The following is a 14,235-nucleotide window of genomic DNA, read 5'->3' as shown; positions in this document are numbered from 1 at the left end:
GAAGGATTATTTTTAGGAGGGCATTGTCATCCCAAGACTTTGACCAAAGGAGGATCTGGCTCCACACTCCCTCATTCCAACCTGGAATTTGAAGCTGCTTAGAAAACACATTATTCTACATTTGACTTTCCTTTTTGGGGGCATTAAAACCTGTGTTATTGCATGAATTTTCATGAAATTTGGAGATGAATTTAGATTTTTAGAGGCGAGCTTTCAAGGCAGCTCACGATTTTTTTGTGAGTCAGAATGGGTTGGAAACTGGTTGGCAGTGGAATGGCTGGGATCACATGAGACTTTTCAAGTCAGAGATATCTCCACTTGCTCAAGAGATGCTTTCATGTGGTTTCCAAGGGAAATAGTAACTCCTTATAACATCTTTACAAGAGACCCAATGTCAAAATGCCCGGTGGCAAAGTTCCACTCTTTCAGCCTCCAAACTCATCTTTCCATCTAAAGTAAATATGTGTTAATGATGAATAAAACTGCTCTGTTAGAATTGGGTTGAGCAGGAGGTTTTAGAGGTTGGCAGCTCAATAGAGTTGAAAATTATTTCCCTTCTCTTAGTGAAGGTGAGAAGAATTAACAGGTAGAGGAGCAGGTGAAAGCCTCCTGGTGCTGTGGCTTTTAGTCATGGAATGAGTCAAGGAGCTGGGAAGAGCTGGGCTCTTCAATCATGGAATTGTTTAGGTTGGAAAAGATCTCCAAGATAAGGACCTTTCTTTCATGGGGCAAAAGTAAGGAGAATAACCTTTAGTTCCCATCCAAAATGTCTGCATGACACAGAGAGGATTCATTTTTTTCATTGATAAAGCCCATAAATATTTTAGCTACCACACCAGGGCTCATCACTTGCAATGAGCTTTTCTCATTACACTGGATCATTGTTCTGTGTGTAAGGGGCAGACTGAGTAACCCAAACCATCCCATGGTTTATTTGGCCCCGTGCTTCAGACTGGGCTCTGGGAATTGCTTTGGGCATGGATTCTTCCAAGGTCAGTATGAAAATAATAACTTAGATGAGGTGGGTTTAACTTCTCTCTCTGTGTTTTCTTCTAACAATCCAAGACATGCTATTTTTTGATGTGTAAATCAGCTTTTTTCACATTTAAAATATTGGGCTCATCACTCACTGTTATCATTATCATTTTTTTTTTTGCTTGTGCCAAACTTTAATACATTTCTAGACAAGCTTTTCCCCATTCAGAGCATCACCAGTGGCCTGTCTGTCAGCTCTGGGGTGGGCAGGAAGTGGCATCTGCTGTGTCTGAGAGTGTCTGCGTGGCCTGGGGGGGACTGATGAGCTCCCTTTTAAGCCTTTTTTTTTCCCAGTGACAGCACCAATTTGTGCCCTTTGCCAGCCACCAGTCTTCATTAGGCTGATGGGAGATGATATCTGGGAGGTCTCTACCTGGCTTTCTGATTGCATTAGAATTGGCCCAAAAGTTACTGGGCCAGGGGAGAATGGGCTGTGTGATCACAGAACTCTGGTCCTTCAGCAATCAAAGCCAAGAGTGCCACACTATAAAGTTCTTCGGTGCATTTTTGGGGGATATTTGTATTTTTCTGGCCCACATTTGCCATTTAGCCCTGGTTTGCAGTGATGTTTCCCATCACCTGGAAAGCACTGCTGGAAAATGAGGAGGAGCAGCAGATTGGGAGAGGAACAGCAGCCATGTGAACATTAAAAGGCCTGAATATCAGCAAGGCCACTACATTTGCAAGACATTAGGTAGTTTATGTACTATTTTATGCATGGAGCCTCCTAACAGTTATTTCTCATGGATCTGCAAAATATAAAAGACTTTAGGTTAAAGGAATAATAATGAATCATTTATGAGATATTATCTACGAAGATGGATTGGTTCCATCTGTTGCAGTAATAAAAATAATAATGCTCAGCAATTACATAAATGCTTTACAGGTTTTCAGTGTGCATCACAAACATTAATCTAAGATCTAGCCCATAGCACAGTTTTTAAGAGCTTGTAAAAGGCCTTCAGCTTATACATGCTGGGTTATTTATTTATTTTTAACAAGGAAATTTGTCGTAATAGAGTTTTTTAAACTGGTTTAGAAAATTGAGTTGTAGCTCCTCAGTCTAAGGCACTCTACATAGATGGCCACAAAACTGGTTTCTTTTTCTTTCTGTTGGTTGAAGTTGCTGCGAATGTCCAGGAGAAATACAGCTCCACAGGCAGGTGTTCATTATCATACAAATGATGGAAAAGTCTTCCAGGATGCCTTGCTGGCATTATCTCCCAGTTATTTGTTAATCTCATTTTTTTGTGTCTTGTAAGCAGCTCACTGAGCAAAGGGCAAGGGTTTCTGAGGCAGAGCAGAGCCTGACAGTGGCTGTACTGTTGCACACATATATTTCATATAGGATCTTGCTCCCTGAAAGAAATCATTCTTTTTGTTCACTGCAGGAAGAAATCAGGTATATGAACAATTGGTTTCATGCTTTAGATGCAGTCTAATTTAACCAACAGAATGAGTATTAGGTTTAATTTTGTTCTGCTTGGAATTTCGTTTGAATTCTAGAAAAAGAAGTGATGATAACTTTAGACAAAAGAATTGTTTGATTGTTTGATGTGCTTTCTGGCAGACAGAGGTGAGGTGAAACAGGCAGGATTTAAATGCGATTTAAAATAGAATTATCCCAGCTGATATTTTGGGCATGTCCATAGGCTCTGTGAAGATATAGATCAATCTGTTCTGTTAGCTTGGATTTAGGTACATTTGGGAGGGTGTCGTGGAATGGGCTCCTCTGCAGTGGAACTTGTGACCTTGAAAGACAAGGTGCCATGGGAGCTCTTGCCTTGTAAATCTGTTTATCTGTGCACGTCACAGATAAGACCCAGCAATGTCCCTTGACTGAACAAGTGACATTAATTCCATTAACTCTGGGGAAAAGGAGTGCTTTGTATTGACAATTGGAATGGGAGGGGTTGGTTAGGTAGCTTCCCCCACCGAATATTTGGATTGGAAATATTTAACACTTCATCCAAGGAATAGAAAGGTTTTATTGGAATTACAAAAAAAAAAAAAAAAAAAAAAAAAAAAAAAAAAAAAAGTATTTCCTTCAGCAATATTCTGTTAATTCATATCTAATGAGATTAATTAAAACAGATGGGAGGAAAACCCTCCAGTGTTTCATAGGCAGGGAAACACTGGGTTCAGTGTGGTCAGACCCAAGTGCTGAAGATCATTCCTGAGCTAGAGAAGAGTTTGTTGTCAGTGCTGCCTGCCCCTGTAATCATCCCTGACCTGGGAAGCAATTCCCTATTCCCTGTCCCATTATCCCACTCTTGGGGTTAGTGGCTCTGGGCACTGCAAACCCCTCCTGCTTTTGGGAACTCCAGGTGCTGCTGGAGGGGCTCTCCCTGAATTTTCCTGTGAAAATGGGTTTTGGCTGTGGCTCCCAGCCTGGCCTCACCTGGGCATCCCATGCTCCTCCTCCTCCTCACCTGGACACCTCCCTGGGTCTCCAGCTCCTCTCCAGCCTTTCCCTCAGGATGTTTCTCTCATGGAGCACTCATGGTCACTCTGACCATCTTTGGGGCTGCCCCTCTGAGCTGCTGGGTCACAGAATCCCGGGATGGGCCAGGCTGGAAGGGACCACAGTGACACAGGATTGTGTCCAGACAGCTCTGGGACATCCCCAGGGAGGGAGACCCCACAGCCTCTCTGGGCTCTGCTCAGGGCTGGGCACTGCCCAGGGCAGGAGTTCTGCCTCCTGGGCAGGGGAATTGCTGGGATCAGTCCTTGCCCATGGCTCTGGGGCCATTGCTGGGCTTGGAGCAGAGCCTGGGCCTGCTCTGCCCCTCCCTGCATCCAGGGACACCCGGGGACACTCAAGGACACCCAGGGACACCCAGGGCTGAGGCCCCTCTCACTGGGGCTCCTCTCCAGGCTGAGCAGCCCCAGCTCCCTCAGCCTTTCCTGGGCACGGAGATGCTCCAGGCCCTTGCTCAGCTCCAGGAGCTCCTGTCCCTGCTGTGCTGAGGATCCAGAGCTGAACACAGCACCCAGAGGTGTCCCCAGAGCTGGACACAGCACCCAGAGGTGTCCCCAGAGCTGGACACAGCACCCAGAGGTGTCCCCAGAGCTGGACACAGCACCCAGAGGTGCCTCACAAGCCTGGGCACAGGGACAGGGTGCCTTGGTCCTTTGCTGGATGGCAGTGCCTATTCCCAGCTGTCACATTATGGCTAAAAGTAATTATTTCTTACAAAACACTTTTCATTCTGTGCCTTCTCCAAAACATGGAGTGCACAGTGGAAATCCCTTAATGCAAGTGCGCCTCAGCCACACAGGAACAACCTCCAAAAAGCTCCTATGGAAACCTGTCCAGGAATCTCCCTGGGTGCAGGATGGAGCTGCCATGGTGTGAACACTGGGATGTGTTTTCAGTACCACTCTGGTAAGAGTTAAATTTTCAGAGGTTCTGCCCTAAACTGGCTTTGTTTCAGACATCAGAATAAACCCTTCCAAGCTGCTGGTGCACAAGAGCTTTGACAAACCCGTTCCTGCTCTGAGCTGCTTGGATCTCCTGGCCCCAGGAGCCTGCTCTGTTTTGCTGCCAGGGCTCACCAGGCCATGGCAGGACTGGCAGAAGGGAAATGTGCTTCTATCAGGACTGGGATCATGGATCAAACCCAGCCACATCAGCAATTTAAACCAAGAGGCTGCTCTGGGAGCAGCTGAGACATCACACACCTCCCTTTTTAAACCTCTCCTGGAGGTGTTTCACCTCCCAGAGGGTGGCAGGTTGGATGATTAGAAGTCATAATAATAAAGTTCTGCTGCAAGATGCTCCCCTTGTTTAAAATAACCATCTCTTGCAAAATCCACAGTCGGGCTAGGAAATAATTAGGGTGATATTTATTTCTTTCTGTTCTTTCTCTCCTTAAAGAATGGTAATTATAGTTGAGGATATTGCCCCACGGTTACAAATAACTTGCTGAATTTTCCTGTGGAAATGGGTTTTGGTTGTGGCTACTCAGAAGGGAGCTCAGCACGTAGCAGGGTTTGAGAACACTGGAAAAAAAAAAATGAGCTGCTAAATACCAAAGCTGTTTGTGAGGAATATATAAATAAGTGGCTGTTACACAGCAGGATGATGCACAGAGCAACACGGAGCAATATATTGGCTTATCTCGTAGTAATGGCTCAATAATTGTGATAACATCAGAAATCACTATCACTCCTTGCTGAGAAATTACTTGTTACCATCCTCTTGCTTAAATACGGCTGGGAGAGTTCTGAAATTATTTTCAGCACTGTTTGGAGGCTTCCCCTCATTTAACCTTCCAGATTCTACTTATAAAAATAAAAAGCTTAAATTCTTGGTGATACCTTTTCCATGCTGAGTTGCCTTTTGTACTCCTTCCCAGCTGGGTGTAATATCGAGTGGGTTTTATTTTATCTTTTTAGTGTCTTAGGAAGATCCAGTATCTTGTCTTGGAAAAAGTGCAGGGGGAAAAAAAAAAAAAAAAGTATTAATGGCTAATAAGAAATAATCTGTGGTTAACACGGCTCATCCTTTCTTTCATGGTCTGTCATGATCTTGTTGCTTTTGAATGTTGGATTATCAAACTGCAGGGCTTGAGGTGATGGAGAAGAATGGTTTGTGAACCTCCTTGTGGCTGAGTAAAGAAGAATTATCTGCTTTAGTGGAATGTCCTGTGAAAATGAATCCCACCTAGGAGGTACCTGGGCGTCCTCTGGTCCCAAAAGACCAAAGATATTGAGTGTTCATTCAGCAACAACAAAAATGTTTCTCCAGCTTGAGAACTTTGGAGCAGCGCTCTTCGTTGCTAATGTTTCACAGTATGTGCAGAAGGTACAAAAGGTCTAACTTTGGGAAAATGAAGCTAAAAACAAATTCCAAAGTATTTGTGTTGCTCCTTCCTGTGTGCTTAGGAGATATCAATAGGATTTATGTCCTAAATCGGGGAAAGGTTTTTCCCCCTGAGGGTGCTGGGGCACTGAACAGGCTCTTCAGGGAATGGTCACATTCCCAAGGTTGCCAGAGCTCCAGGAGTGTTAAGACAACGCTCTCAGGGACAGGGTGGGATTTTTGGGGTGTCCTGGGCAGGGCCTGGAGCAGGACTGGACGATCCTGGTGGATCACTGCCAGCTCAGCATATTCCATGATTCTACATCAGTCCCGACCACTGTTAAATCCTGGCACCTCCTAAATTAGTGACAACCAGCATCCTGTGCTGATAGACTGGCACAGGTGAGGGGCTTTGAAGGAATCTGTTTATTATAAGGGAATTTTGTTCTTTGGAAGTCTTTTAGGACTATTTGGTTTGGACTTTTCCTTTATTCTTGGGCCTCTCTGCTTTTCTCTTGTATTTTATACTTTCAAAATGAATCCATGAATATGAAAGGTGGAGTGAGGGAAGGGGCAGAGTCATTTCCAGAGGGTATTGATGACTGAACAGGTCTGGGTGAGTTTTGGTGGTGCCTGTTCCGCAGGAACCGTGAGACTTTACCCTGACAAAGCTCACTGGTGGCGCCCATACACAGCACAGCCAGGAATCATCCTGGCAATTTGGCTGCCTGCCCTTCCTTTAGTGCCTCCTGCTAATTCCTGGATGGGATTGTCTGATGGCTGTTGGGGAAATGGGCTGCTCCATGAATGGTGCCCTTTATTCCCAACGTAACTGTGGGGTTTTATTTCGTTCCCTTCACGATAAGGCTCCCCCTGATATTCACATGACAGCCCCCGTGAGCTGGAGCTGGGTGAGGAGAAGCCAAAGGAGCCTTTCTTGTGCGGGTTTTGGGCTGATCTGAGTGTGTTTCCCTGCAGGGGAAATCCCACATTCCTACAGGTCCCTGATAAATCCTCCCATCCCCTTTCCCGTCGGAGAGGCAGCAGCAGGAACAGAGAGCTGGTGGCTCTCCCTGCTGCTGCTGGGTGCTGAAATAAACTCTCCCCTGCACATTGAAGTGGAAAATGTGGAATTCTAGAGCTGCTCCAGGCAGCCAGCAGGATGGAGGGAACTTTCTGAGAGAATTAAATGAACGAGTGGAGAGTAAAACCCCCATTCAGAGGGTGTGGGTGTGGGGAAGGAGGGATGGAGAGGGAAAAACCAGCTGAGAGGAGGAGAAATATTCCCAGCTAAATGGCTCACCGTGTTTTCCAGGAGCAAAAGTAGAAACCCACGTTGAGTATGTGATTTAATTTACAGAAATCTGAAGTTTTTATATAATTAGGGGCTTTACTGTGACATTAGCAGTGTAAAATGTAATGTTTAAGAGGCTTTGTCATCTGCATGGTGTGTGCCCCCCTCCTGCAGAGCACCAGCTCATTCTGCTCTTGCACCCTGCTAATTTCTTCATTTCTACTGAGTTTGGTATTTAAATATCTGCCAACTCTCTGAGTTCCAACAAGCATTGGCATGAGTAATGAGTCAAATGTTAGAGCAGCATTATTCTTTGACAGCTCTAAAAGGATTATATAACTCGAATTTTAAATAATATTTTTGAAATGTGTAATTTAAAAGGTCCTCGTGTTCTGTAAATGGTTTAATTTTTCATCCCGTTTAATTGACATTGCAAAGGAATCATTAAGTCAATGATGATTAAAGCAGCACTTTTATGGATCAAACTCTCTTTGGGGAGAAATTCAGTCACCATGAAAGAGATATAGACATGTATTTTGAGGATGCTGCAAGAGAAGCAGGACTGAATAGGCTTTTCAATAAATCTCATCTAATCTGGAACCTCCTTCCAGTCAATCCAAGGCCAAGGCACCTCAAGGGTCAGCACTGGGTAGTGTGGAAAAATCCCTTTGTGGTGTTACAGGATGCTTTCAGCCCAATCTGAGCCAGACTCTAAAGAAGTGAGGATGTAATCAAATTATTAATTCTATCCTCATGGCGATATCCAGCTGCTTCCTTTTCTGTGTACTAAACTTCTGCTCCCGCCAAAATAAATCAGAAACTTTGCTTGGGTTTATGCTGGATTTCAAAAATGCATCCATGGGATCGTTGCTGTTTTTATTTTGACTAAAAATTATAATATTTAAATCTATGCTAGGTCCTGAAATGGGAAATAGCACCTGGAAATGTTTTGTATTTTAATTCTTTCCAGTCCTCTTAAACAATATCTGTGTTTGAGTGATTTTTGTTCCTTTTGAAGCTGGATAAACAATATCCCATTATCCCATCCTGTTGAAAAGGGGAATGGTGTCATTGCAGACTCAACTGGATGAGCTTCACCTCAAATCTTCTTGTACATTCAAATGTGGGTGCCAGATACTTGTGTTTTAAATCATTTCTTGGGGAGGTTCTGTGTGAGATGTGACCTTTACTGAAAAAAAAAAATATGCAGGAAATTCCAAGTTCTGGGAAACATCAGTGTAAAAGATCCTGAAAATGAGAAATAAATAAAATCAGGAATTAAGGAATGATAAATATGGAAAAACAAGTATTAAAATATATCAGGTCAGGAAATTGTGTTGCTCTAAGAGGGTTTGTGATAACACGGAATTGGGGCAGGCTAGGATCCCAACAAAAATGAAACCTGCAAAGTCAGGAATGTCTCAGAGAAGATAAATAATTGGAAACAGGGGCAGATTTTCTAAGAACAGAATATGTCTCAGCTTGAAAATTCACTCCACATTTGTATGATGTAGAGATAATAACCAAATTTTAAGTTCTATTCCATTAAGTTCCCTTAAGTGATATCTCTGCTAAAAAGCACGTTCAACCTATACTTAAAAATTCACTAAACCAAAGGTAAAACATTATCAGAGAGAGGAAAAAGTCATTTTAGAACAGGTTTGTGAAATAGAAATGTAACAACTAAATAGGTTTTAAGTTCTCAAACCTCTCAGTGAAAAAAATTAGTAAAAGCTTGGAAAAACTTATATCTCCTGATGAAAGGGGAGAAAAAAGGTTTGGCACTAAATATCATGGCCATTGATGATAAAGAAATTTTCCAGCCCTAGCGAAATTTCTGGAGAATCTGGTGGCTCCCAGGTCACGTTTGTTCAGCTGGAGTCATTAGCAATAATGATAAAGCAAAATCACTGGCTGCAAATCCACAATATCCCCACAGAAATGGAGAAATCTGGGTGAAATGTCAGCACCTACAAGGGAAAAAGGCTGATTGCAACTAAAGCAAATTAGTCCTTCCCTAAAGATAAGGAAACCAGATTCTGCGCATCTCTCCCACCCCTGCTGGCCCCGTGTCCCACTTAATCACATTCCCCAGCCCAGATTTCTCTGAGCTACAGTCACTATTGCCCACTTTCCAGAACAGCTTTTGAATTTTCATTCATCCCTCTCCACCCTCCCTCTCCACCCCTAATTCCTTGGCTGCTCCCAAGGGAGGCTTGGAGGATCACATCCAGCTGAGCTCCAGCCTGGGGACCAATCCCATGGCAATTCCTGTGGGATTTTCCTTTTTCAGGTGGAGCAGTGGGCACTTCAGCAGCCCTTTATGAAGTCTGGGGGGTCGCACCCAGCTGAGCTCCTGCCTGAGGATCAATCCCATGGCAGTTCCTGTGGGATTTTCCCTTTTCAGGTGGAGCAGTGGGCACTTCAGCAACCCGTAGACCTGCAGCATGATCCTTCCTCACCTTCCTTACTTCTGACTCGTTCAGCTGAGCAGAATTTGAGGAAGCCCAGCAGGAATTTCCTGCAGCAGGAGGGAACTGGGAAGCGCAGGTAGCGAGGCGAGCCTTGAGCTCAGTCCCTTTGTTTCACCCCCAGCACCCAGACGAGAAGCCCCATCCATCAGTGCTCCAGTTCTGCTGATCCCCCTGACTTCACTGCTCACTTCCCTGTCAGATGCATTTGTTTTACGACCCAGGAACCTCAGCCAGTCTTAGTCAAAGCTCCCACAGGCTCTTTGCAGGATCTGATGCTCTGCTGGGGCCGTGCCAAAGCGTCTGCGCGGCGTCTTCCTGTCCTGCTCCTATATGGAGCAGCTTGGCACTCGTGGGAGGGAGGCCAAATGGACTTAAATAGTGCATCAGTCCACAAAATCTTAATTGTAACTTCAGTTATCCCTTCGGATACCCCTTTATCTCCTTGATAAAGTGAGAGGACTTTTTAAGCCTCTTTCCAGGTTGGTACGAACAAGGTGGGGAGACAGAATATTTTGAGGGCAGGTGAGGATGTTTCCTAAATATCTGAGGACAAGATGTGACCAAGGCAGAGAGAAAAAGGCCTTTAATGGGATGAGCTGTTTGTACCATTTTCCTCATCACTTGAAAAATCCCTGATTTTCCCTGCTGAAGTTTTCCCTCAGTGCAGTTTATTATCTCTTTAAAGGAGAGAAAAAAAAAACGCTTTTCTTTACAAGAATTTGGGATTCAAATACTTCTATTTACTCTCCCGTTAATCCCTATCTTTTCACGGGGGGCTGATAAATCTAACTTTTGAAATTGGATCTATTTTAATTGTTCTGAGCAGGTATAAGGAGCATATAAATCCAGAATATTTTAGTGAATGTTTTGCATCCAGGGCAGTTACGCCTGTGTTGGGCATCTTCCCACCACAGCTCTTGTCTGGCCGTGGTATTTGTTTTGCTCTCTAACAAATGCTTGAATACAATTTTAAATGTATTTACCTGCAGAAATCATTGTCAGTATTTTAGGGAGACTGAAAGATTCCATTGTTGGGAAGAGCATTTCAGGTCAGCATTAGGATTCAGCCGCTGCTTCCTGAGTCTTGAGTTTCCTCACGAAACCACGGCTCCTCACTGGATTTTTGGGTCTAAAACCAACCAAAAAAATGTTTAAAAAACTCTACTGGCAAAATGTGAACAATTCTTTGGAATTTGGAATTTGCAAGCTCCCTTGTCCATCTCAGAGCTTTGGCTGCTGCTCCAAGTCCCAAAATCTTGTGTTGTGTGCTGCCATTTTAATGAGCTGCAGATATAAATGAATTCAGGAGTCTCCATCCAGGACAGGATCCATGTGCTCCCTTCTGCCTCGTGCCTTTCCACAATAAAACTTCTGGAGGAAACAGCTGATGGCAATCTTATCTTAATGGCTCTAAAAACGTGGCTACAAGGCCTTGCACAAGGGAAGTGGGATCTGGGAAGACTCAGCCTTGACTGTTGTTGCAATAATTTAGCAGGTTTTATGTTCAATCTTTATTTCCCATTTGCCATTTGTGTTGTACCTTGCCATTAGTAATTTATAATAAATTGCTGCCTTGGAAGCATTTATTAAAGATAAAAAAAAACCCCATCCTTTTACTTTCCTTTAAGGTTTGGAAATGTCCAAAATATTTTCATTGATTTGGGGGCATGAGTTGCTACTGAAAAATCCAACTTCTTTTTCTCTTCCCTTCTTTTTGTTTTGATTTTTTTATTTAACAGCTCAAGTTTGCTTCTATTTCAGAAAAGCTTTATTTTAGCTCTTAGTTGAGAATTCTATCTAAACACTTTCACTTTAGGATGTATTTTTTTTTTGGTAAAATATTTCCTGGAAGAGAAATTCGGAATACAAGCACATATGGCCCCTGCTTAGGATCTGATTTCAGCGTTGCTCAGAGTAAGGAGAGAGGCAGAGCAGGATGAGAGAAATTTGGTGGCCACTGAGTTCCTGTCTGGCTGGAGCTGGGGACGTTTTAGCCCTTATCAAAGTTGGGAGAGCAGCTCCAACCCAGCCATGGGAGGGATTGGATCGATACCTGGCAAAGAGCCTGAAGGTCAGATAAAGTACTTAGGCAGGCAGGATGCCAGGCTAAAGAGATGTCAAGAAAATCAATTAGATCCTAAAGAAAGAGCAGCAAGCTAACTAAAAATCCAATCTTGAAAGGCTCTTGATATTTCTAAGCCAGCTTATTACTGTTCCTATATCTTTATCTGGCTAATAAAATTACCTTTGTTAAGCAATTAAAACCAGACTCGGGTCACGCCAGGCGAGCTCAGAACGGCCTGGGAACACCTGTGTGGGACCAGATTAGGCACAGCTACGAGGGGGGAGATGGAATGGAGCAGCTCTGGGGGCAGAGAGGGACACCAGGGTGACTGAGCTGCCCTCCTCCTCCCCTATCGATCCCTTTACCTTTGCGCTCTTGGCGCGCGTCTTGGAGACTTTCTCCCCCGAGTGGTAATGGGAAAACAGAGACTTGGAGTTTGTCTGCTGGTGCCAGGTGGTTTGCTTAATAAATTATAGCTGTCTGAAGTGAGGAGAGGAGAGGAGAGGAGAGGAGAGGAGAGGAGAGGAGAGGAGAGGAGAGGAGAGGAGAGGAGAGGAGAGGAGAGAGAAGAGAAGAGAAGAGAAGAGAAGAGAAGAGAAGAGAAGAGAAGAGAAGAGAAGAGAAGAGAAGAGAAGAGAAGAGAAGAGAAGAGAAGAGAAGAGAAGAGAAGAGAAGAGAAGAGAAGAGAAGAGAAGAGAAGAGAAGAGAAGAGAAGAGAAGAGAAGAGAAGAGAAGAGAATTCAGTGGGGTGGGTTGGCCCTTGCTTTCCTCTCCTCTTCCCTCTTCTCCTTTTCTTTCCTCTCCTCTCTCCTCCCATCCAAACCACAGTGATGGGAAGGAGCAGCATTTGACTGAATTAGCAGTTGGGAAAATTGACTTTGTCAGCTTTTTTACCTCCTTTGTGCAGGACTGAACATGGCAGTTGAAGGTTCTTTTTGCTCCTACTGATGTCTTCATGGAATCAGAGTCACGGGATGTTTTGGGTCAGAAGGGACCTTAGATTTCATCCAGTTCCAGCCAGAAAGTTCCAACGTGTCACCCTCCAGGTGATGTTTGGTGGCGTGTTGGTGTCGTTAGCCAGGTTTTGGGTTGACTGAAAAATGCCACGTTTTGCTCTGAAAGGGATGGGTAATTCCACACAGCTTTTATTATTTGTATTTTGACTGATAATTTTGGATGTTGTTAACCAGATGCTGGAAAAATCCTGAGGCTGGCCTGTCCATCCATATGGGAATATGGATGGGAATGTGTGCATGGACATATCTCCCCCTCACATCACTGGGAGAAACTCCCAGAACAGAAATAATAATAATAATAAAATCCTTTCTTCATTCTGACCTTACGTGGAGACACAGAATTCAATACATATTAATGAAATCAACAAAACCTGTCTGTACATAATTAATAAGGTTATTTATTTTATTCAGGGCCTTACTGGATGACTGAGGAATCAGAATAAGGAAGGGCACAAATAATGACAATAGAAATCTGATGTGTCACTGAGGAAAGAGCTCAGGGTCTTAATTTCTTGCTTGTTTTTCTGCTCAGATGAATTTTGTGATAACCTCGACCTAGAGTTTCAGCACATGCACCAGGTTTTAATTAATTGGAACCTTTCTGTTGCCAATGATCTCACTAACAAAATATTATAGGAAATAAGTGGTGCAGGACTTGTCACACTTCCTGTCCAAGCCCTTGGTCTCCTTGCCAAGACAGATCTGTAACATTCTTGTCAGTATTCATTAGGATTATTTTCTTATTCAAATCCAGATCTCATTGGCTGGCCTATAAATGAATCCAGTACCAAAGGATTGGAAATCTTTCAGAATTTGAGAATGTTGCATTTTGAAATCTTAAAACCAATAAACAAAATCAAACCATTTCCACAACTGCCTCCATTGTCAGTTGTCACCTGCACTGGCCAGCGCTTCTCAAATGTCCAAATTTAATATTTCTAAATAAAAACATGATTGAATCTCCCTCCTCTCTGCCTTTCCCAAATATCTGTGCATTTCCCACGGGAGCAGCTTTATTTGAATGAGCTGTATTTTTAGGAAGCTGGTGAGGAACTCCACGTATTTCCCATACATAAATACATATATCTGTGTGTGTGTGTGTGTGAGCTAAAGAGTATTGCAAGCAGCAGACAAAATAGTACTTCTGGAGAGTGATGGCAGTGATGTATGCACAGTAAATTAGGAGGATTTGTGTGAAATCCTTTGTACTATTCTGGTGATCAAATGTAAATCTTCCTAGGGAGTGAAAGTCACCTCTTGTGGATATTAAGCCAGAGCCAAGCCTTCCATGGGAAATAGGGAGAAGGCAATTAAATTAAGGGTAACCATTTAATTATTAAATTTTTGAATGTTAATAGATACTCTTGTCTTATTCAGACTTTGTAAACTTGTGGGTTTTATAAATTTCAAGTGGCTCTGAAGGCTTAGGACATAATTTAGTCCTGACAGTTTCAATCTCTGCTTCATCCCCATTCCTGGAGATTTCCTGCTGGGCCAGGACCACTGGGAAATGTTTCAGTTTTTGGTTTTTTTTTGGTTTTTTT

The sequence above is a fragment of the Vidua chalybeata genome, chromosome 7 (genome assembly GCF_026979565.1).
Source record: "Vidua chalybeata isolate OUT-0048 chromosome 7, bVidCha1 merged haplotype, whole genome shotgun sequence".
In the NCBI taxonomy this organism is placed as follows: Eukaryota; Metazoa; Chordata; class Aves; order Passeriformes; family Viduidae; genus Vidua; species Vidua chalybeata.
The sequence above is the reverse complement of the archived record's forward strand: the minus strand, read 5'-3'. Positions refer to the sequence as shown.